This window comes from Sinohyriopsis cumingii, chromosome 2 (assembly GCF_028554795.1).
Source record: "Sinohyriopsis cumingii isolate HCF-2022 chromosome 2, ASM2855479v2, whole genome shotgun sequence".
NCBI classification, from domain to species: domain Eukaryota; kingdom Metazoa; phylum Mollusca; class Bivalvia; order Unionida; family Unionidae; genus Sinohyriopsis; species Sinohyriopsis cumingii.
In genome coordinates, this window is record NC_142962.1 from 166,718,176 (window position 1) to 166,726,507 (window position 8,332).

Sequence of the window (8,332 nt, forward strand, 5' to 3'; positions counted from 1 at the left end):
CAACTTGAAAATTTCGTCAGCCTATTGTTTTAGAGGTGAAAATTTGGTCGACACAATTGCTGACAGGTTCGAGGTAGCGTTTGGCAAAGCCCTGAACAGAGCGAAACAAAAGAGTTAAAACTGAGTATCACAAAGTAGCTTGTCACCTGCCGATAAAAATTTCATGATACCGACACGATGTCCATATGGTTAAATGGTCGTTTGTTTGATATTTTGGGTGGACATCCACAGATGCTGGTACAGAATCTGAGCCCAAAGATCAATAGTAATATGGATTTTTACAGGGCTTTTGGAACCCCTGTAGAGCTAAACGAATAACTCAATTTGATCTTTGTTTACTCAGATGTGGTGGAGTACAACGAGGTGGGACACACCTCCATACCGTTACTGCGTGTCATTCCTTTCAAAGTGGATTGTATCACGGCCAATGATCAGAAAGGATGAAATACCTATCACGTTCAATGCCAATTTGTACATTCTCACTATTTACCTGTCAGTAAGTCTTATTTCAACAATTTCAACTTTACTATAAAAGGAAATCTAGGACAAAATATTCCATTATCCTTCACGGTGAAACTCCATTTTCGTAATTGATTCTCTAACGAGTTGTAAGTCATGTATCCAGTGTACTGAGGAGTCTCTCGACAGCGAGGACATGGTTTAGGATATCTGTTGAAATCGGCCTTTCTTTCGGTGACTCCCGTGTTGAAATCGATGATGACACGAGGATTGCACGCTTTGAAGAATGCCGTATTGACAAAGAATTTCTCCATAATGTTATCATCGACAAACAAAACCCCAAAGAAGCTTTCTTGAGAGCAGGCAAAAATGTCTTGATTCAAACGGGCAAAGACATTTTGGGTTGAAGAGAAACCCCTATAAATGCCTTGGAATTTGCCGAGTCGGGCATTCCCGCTTCCCTGACGCCACAGCTAGGACAAGGCAGAAAGAGACAACGTAGACACCCGTCCAGGGGACTTCACACTCATAAAGCTAGAAGGACTAAGAAAAGAAGAACTACTCGAGACTTAGACCTTTTTGATTATTAACAAAATATGACAGAGAGAAAGAAAGAAAATGATGCACCGAGAGTCTTGCTCCTGTTCCAAGGCAGTGACCCTATAAAATCCGTTGGTTTTTTTTTCTCCCTCTGTGTGAATAATATATGTGGGTTTGTTTTCTTTCTTCCTTCTCGTGTGTGGATAGTAAATAATATATTTTTTTCTTCTTCCCGTGTCTGGATAGTAGAGTTTGGTCAGTTTATGCTCCGCACCTTTGTGTCGATAGTATTATTTGTGGGTTTTTGTTTTTGCTCCTTCCTATGTGTGGATAGTAGAGCGTGTGTTTTTATGAGTTCGCGTACTTTTGTGTGGATAAGAGATATTGTGGGTTTTATGTGTGCCCTCTTCCAGTGTGGATAGTATAATTGTCATTGTTTTTATCCTTCCCTGTGTGGATAGTAGAGTGTGTGTTTCGTTTATTCTCCTCTCCCCCGTGTGTGGATAGTATATAATATGTGAAGTGATTGTAATGGAAGGACTGAAGGACTATTGGTACTGGATCATGGATGCAGCCTATGTAGTGAAAAGGCTTGAGAATGGAAAGAATGGAAGTATCCAGGGAGCTTAGACTTTGTGACTATCCTGAAAGTAGCCAGAGAACTGGTACAATGTATGATATAGGAGGAAGTAGTAAAGTTAAAAGGTTTCATTTAACCTCCAGATGTGAGAGCGGGAACCTTGAAGGAGACACTTGATGGTGTCATCAAAGTAAGGTGCTTTCTAGAAGATATACTGCATTGGACAGAATGGTCATTTGTGAAGTGGGGGCTGGACCAACTAAAGAAAGGAGAAGAAATAAAGAGAAAAATGCTGCAAGAAGAGGTGAAGAAGATTAAATATAACTGGGCTAAAGAAAGAAAGAACAAAGAAAACAGAAAGATAAAAGAGGAGTTTGAAAGACTGAATGAAAATTGGATGAAGATACAGGAAAAATTTAGATTGATGGGACATACTGACTGGAATACAGAGACGGAAAAAAAGAAGAAAGAAATTATTGAGAAAGTGAGAATATGGTGGAAGAACTGGAGAAATAGAAGAACCCAAAGGCCCTTTTCAGGGCCACTTATATGCCTCAAAAAGATTTGCTTTCTTGCCTTATTTTTTATATCTATGTCTGTATGTTGTATGTATGAATGTATGTGTTATATACATATATGTCCCGCCAGACCCGTTCCCGCCAAGCGTTCTAGGTATTTGTTTTCTCGCTGATTGAGGTCAGCCCTTTGCTACATTGTTACCAATCTTCAGTACAGTGACGTCCCCATGTTAAATTTCCCATGGACCCTATACATCCCAACGACCTTTTTGAATAGGTTTTACATACACCCTATACAGCCCCACTATACTAGTTTTCAGGAATGCCGCAGGGTGGGTCTTTAGATAGCCCCGCTTGCTGTAACAGTTCTGCTTCTCTTCATTGTTTGGCTCGGTTTGAGTTCTAAATAGTTTGCCACGCTCTTTTCCATTCTGCCGTCTCGTTCTTGTCGGCGTATGTTCGTCCCACCACGATAGCATGGGCTAAACACATCTGGTCTTGAGGGTTGTTAATTTGGACAAGACTACGCTTGATGCTACAAAGGTCGTCCACCAATAACACCTTTTTGCGTCCTTTCCCTTGGGGAAGAGACACGTGGGTCATGAACAGTGTCGCTTTTCCATCGGTGACGTGAAACGTGTCTTTGGTTTGTTGCACGTGTTTAATATTGTCGATGACTTTGGAAGGTGTCAGTTCTGCTGGGCTGCTAAACTGGATCCAAACGGGGACTTCAAACTGTCGTGATGAATGGAAAGTCTCAAGCGATTGTCTTCTTTTGCTTCACATTGCCATTTCAGTGTGGTTAACAAAGAATCCCACACCTAGGTGATGAACTCTTGCATTCTCCAAAGTTACGTCAGACTTGAAGTCTGTAAACGTCACCGTGTACGTGTAAGCCGTAATTCTAAATTTTATAGAGGAGCGCTTTTCCGTCTTTCGAATGTGGTAGTAGCTTTGAGGGGTTAATGGTGGTGAACTTTTGGTTGCGTGTAGACTCTCTGGGTCTGGCTTCTGGCTCACTCATGTCATTTTCAAAATCATTGGCATAAATTTGGGCCAAGACTTCAGCTACTGCGCGAGGCGATAAATCACGTTTCTGCCTCTTACTTTCTTCTCCTTTCTCCACGTAATGATGCGATCGTTTCATCTTGACTGCAAAAAGTAATTGACTACATTTTAAACGCCATTGGTCCCTATATCAATGTCAGACCAGTGTCTTTCCTCCCAGTATTCATTTCACTCTCAAACCGACAAGAACGATAGAAGAGCAAAAACAGATCGAACTTCTGATCAGTGCTTTGCGAGGTGTCATACGAAAGCTTTCTTCAGACAAACCGACGGACTACTCCCCCTCCTTTCGAGATAAAAGTCAAGATACTTGCTATATCTGTAAGAAGAAAGGGCATTAGTCTTCAAAGTGTCCAGACCGTCAAAAAAGCGAGACAGGAGCTAGAAGAGACAAAAGTCAAGATACCTGTTATCATTGTCAAGAAAAAGGACATTGGTCTTCAGAATGTTCTAAAAAAAAAACAACAGGAGCAAGAGGAAGAGAGTGGTTCAGCACAGTAAGAAGAGGTACCCTCCCAAAAGAAAGAACCTAGACACGTACACGGTTTTTTTCAGAATATGGACCTACACTCACTCACTCACTCTCTCTCTCTCTCTCTCTCTCTCTCTCTCTCACACACACACACACACACACACGCACACACGTACATCATGGGACAAAAAAGGGACTTTGAGTTTTAATTAATTTTGGCAAAACGAATGCTATCTCTTTTAGAGAGAGATGTGTGGCCCTGAAAAGAACCGTAGAGTGATTTATATATATATATATATATATATATATATATATATATATATATATATATATATATATATATATATATATATATATATATATATATATAATTTCCCTAAATCCCAATTAAAACTCATCTCTTCTGGAAGTACGACTGTGTTGACCTTGGTAGCCGATGATATGCCATCGCTTCTCGTCTCTACAGCCGTCTGTAATTCATCGTCTTCTTAGTTTCCGTCATGTTTGAAAACTTTGTCGCATTGATTCACTGCGCACAGACGCTAGCGCATCTATATAGGGAATGTGACGTCATAGGCAGCTCTCTTCAGATTGGAAGACAGACTCCACACTGTGACTAAATTTTGTTTTTAAAAAAACTCAGGAACGGGAAGCAATTAGCTTTCTCTGCCTCAAGCCTTTGCCACGGCCAAGGCCTACTTCTGAATTTGCTCCTGTCGATGATGATTTGGTAGAAATCACTAGATCTGGTATCTCATGTGTAATAATAGGGTTGGGCTGTTTGGCTCGGGAAGGTCTTTTTCTCTTGGGTCATAATAAAGAAGTCTGATACATTTATTTCAGACTCCTTAACTCTGCCAAAATATCTAAGAGTACCGTCACCATTTGAATTCACTATCCGCCTTCTCTCCTAGACCTTGTTTCTTCTCTACTGCTTCTTCTTCCTGTCGTTTCCTTCTTGCATTTTCTTCTTGCTGTTGCTGTTGAAGGAGAAAAGCTTGTTCTGCTTCTTTCTACTGCTGTAATAACTTCTCAAATTCTTCTTTCTGTCTCTGTTTAAAGTCCTCGACGAAGGAAAGAAGGTGAAGATGCTGGTACTGGAACAAATTCTTGCGAAGATGAGAGAAAATCCACTAAATGCCAATTAAAATCGGTCTCTTCTGGAAGTAGGACTGTGTTGACTTTGGAAGCCGCTGCTATGCAATCGCTTCCCGTCTCCACAGCCGGTATACCCCAAATCATCGCTTTCTTAGTTTCCGTCATGTTTGAAAACTTTGTCGCATTGATTCACTGTGCAGACGCTAGCACATCTATATAGGTTATGCGACGTCACAGTCAGCTCTCTTCGGATTGGAAGACAGCGTCTACACACTGACTAAATTTTGTAAAGCGTATCAGGATTGGTGGAAAAACGCAATCCGTTTCAATCCGCTCTTCCACTATAAATAAAAACGGTTCACTTCATTCCCTTCACCTGTTCTTCACAAAATGTGGTCCAACGTTGAATCGTCTACCCTCGTATCGTCGATGATATTCGGTACGGACTTACCCATGTATGTCAGATCATCATGGACAATCATCTGGATCACCGATAAGAGCTTTGGAAAAGAAGAATCTATGTGGAGAGACAAGGCTGTCTGGAGAGAGTCCTCATCTATAGACCAGAAGTCAGAAGAAGTTTGAGGAAGAAAAGAAGACCTATGCGATGCCCTCTATGTTAACGGAATGGTGTTGACCAAAAAACGAAAAAAAAACCCACAAAGGCCCTTTTCAGGGCCACTCATATGCCTCGAAAAGATATGTATTCTCTTTGCCATATATGTATGTTTGTGTGTCTTTGCTCTGAGTAACGCATATTTAGGTCAGCCCCTTGCTACATTGTTAACAATTTCTGGTACCGTGACGTAACCTCATCTCTTCCATTCCTATTGTCCCTATACAACAACCCCGCTTTCCCTTTTCCGTATACAGTCACAATATGCCCATGTTAAATTCCCATTGTCTGTATATCGTCCCAGGGTGATCTGAAAAGTCTTCTCTGTATAATATCCCCGGGGGTGGGGTGGGTGGGTCTGTAATGCTAATTCCCATTGTCCGTATAGTATCCCCATTTACTACTAATGTTACTCGATAATTATGCAATGCAATAAGTATACTAATTACTTTTTTTTAATCTGATTTTCTTATTGTTGTATATATGCATACCAGGTAGGTGAGAGTGTTTTGGGACATTCTTGTGGTAGTCTTGGGGTAATTAGTCACTCCCGCTTGAACTCCTTGTGTCCATTTATAGTATCGATAAGGTGATTTCGTGTTGTCAGATATTTCATCGTACTTCATTGTTGAAACGTCAGACTCCTGTGGTTTCAATAGCGTAACTAGTGACTCACGCTGGCTCTATCCTCAAAGTTCTTCTCTCACCTCGTCCTGTCTTTTTAGACTGTCTTTTCATTTATAGTCATTAAGCTTCAAAGATTCTTTGCACTAGTAGGACCGTTTATAATCTAGCACTTAAGTGGTATCAACAACACGTTTTCAATCGAAAGAAAGAAAATAAAGCTAACATTTGATATATTTATTCCCTTTAAGCCCCGAGTGGTCTAAAGCGCTCACCTTTGTCTGAATAGGTTTGAGCCTCGGGTACGGCTAATGTGGGTTTGTGAGAAAGCTTGCCAGTAGCTTCTCGTGGGTCGGTGGTTCTTTCCAGGGTTTTCCAGTGTTCTTCCTCCACCATTTATACTGGCCGCCATGTATAGTCTACCTTGTGCTGAAAAATGGCGTTAAACCCTACACCACCAACTATTCTCGTTAATGCATGGCGTCCCAGTGCGACACAGGGCCCAACCTTGGCGCTACTCAACTAATTACATTTGTTTTTTCACATAAAAATACTAAAAGATTAAACGTTCACTGTGGACCGAATACCGTCTTTCAGCTTGCTAAACTCATGTGTCTTTGATCTCGTCGGACTGTTGCCAAGATGGTGATAACCTGTTAGCCTGTTGTTTAACTTTGCTAAAATCTAAGTTTAATCACCAGTAAGCCTGCAGCTTATTAAGCCTATATTTTGTTTTTAAAGTGTGTATTACATTATATTAAAAAAAGAATAACATAATTAAAAACAACAACGGTTTAAACCAGTTAAAGGTTATATCAATTACCCAGTATTTCATCTAAGATATTATTAGTGTCGTCCACGAGAGTTGTTGTCTATTGTGGATAAAATCACGAAAACTTTTTTGTTCTGATATTATGTTTGAAAGAAGCGTTCCACGCTCATATTTATTGAGACCTTACATTTCAACACTCTCCCCCCCCGTCACAAAATTTTGACCCCCTCCCCCGTCACTCTGTGACGTCATATGTGAACAAACCCAAAGAAGTGTGTTGGCAGTGTTCAGTAACGGTGAGCACTTTAGACCATCGTACAGATTGGTTAACTAAATACACGAACATCAAAATGATTCAGACAACATTTAATTCCTCTCTTTGTATCACACCCATATTATCTTCAAATCTGCCAGTCCAGGCATGTATATTACCATATCTACCAATGTCTATGTGTAGAAAAAGTCTGACTGACGCTGTATGGTGCGCTCTACAGATGTTATTAAAGCTGAAGTTCGTTTTGCATTTGCAACATATACAATAGAGAGTTTGTGTTGTTGATTTGGATGAGATGGCTGTGATCAGTAAAGGTGAGCACTTTAGACCACTTGGCCACCCGAGGGCCCCACAATTTAATGAATGTTGGTATGCCTTCATGTTACTTTCATGTACTGTGGTTGACATTTCTTTGGATCCTGTATTTGTGGAAACTGTACATGATCTAATCACACAGCTAACCAAACTGACTTCTCCCATGATGAGACTGAATTAGTCCAAAGTACACTATCTTTGACCGAAAAATCAATAGTTATCTTACTTATCTAAAGTATTAGACATACAAAACCTGGTGAAAGAACATGGTCAGTAACTTAATTTTTTGTGCAAACTATTTTTCATTTTCTAGTCAGTGACCTTGATATTTGACCTTTCGACTCTAAAATGAGTAGGTGTCCTCCTAGTCTTAAATGCAAGCAATCCACGAGTTTGAGCAAAGTGATATAGAACTCAATATATGAGGAAACTATTTTTCTTCTTAGATTGGTTCATACAAAAAAAATAATTCTGAATATACTTTGTCTCAAGGCCATCTTACAAATGAGAAAATAATGTGAATAGTCCAAGTCTTGTTATCTTAACTTCAACATATACTGTATACAATAATCTATGGTCAAGAAAAGTTAGTTATCAATTTTCCAGTTGCATTTATTGTATTCTGTCGTCAAAGCTATGTCCAACCTCTACAGTTTACCTTTTCATTGATTCTACAATATCCTTTTCTTTCAGATTATTTACTTAATGGCCCTTTTTTTAAGATCTCATCGTAAGACAGTTGGATTAAATGATAAATGTTAGCTATCCTGTGCCTCCTGTCTCCTCAATGAGGTTGTCCGCTTTAATTTGTTGTGAAAGACGACTGGCCCATAGACGGGTTGTCAGGTTTAACTGTGACTGTTTGTGAAAGACATCTTGCAGACACAAGGGTTGTCAGCATTAACCGATTGTTTGAAAAAGACATCTGGCCCATACATGGGTTGTCAGCTTTAACTATGATCATTTGTGAAAGACAACTGGCCCATATATGGGTTG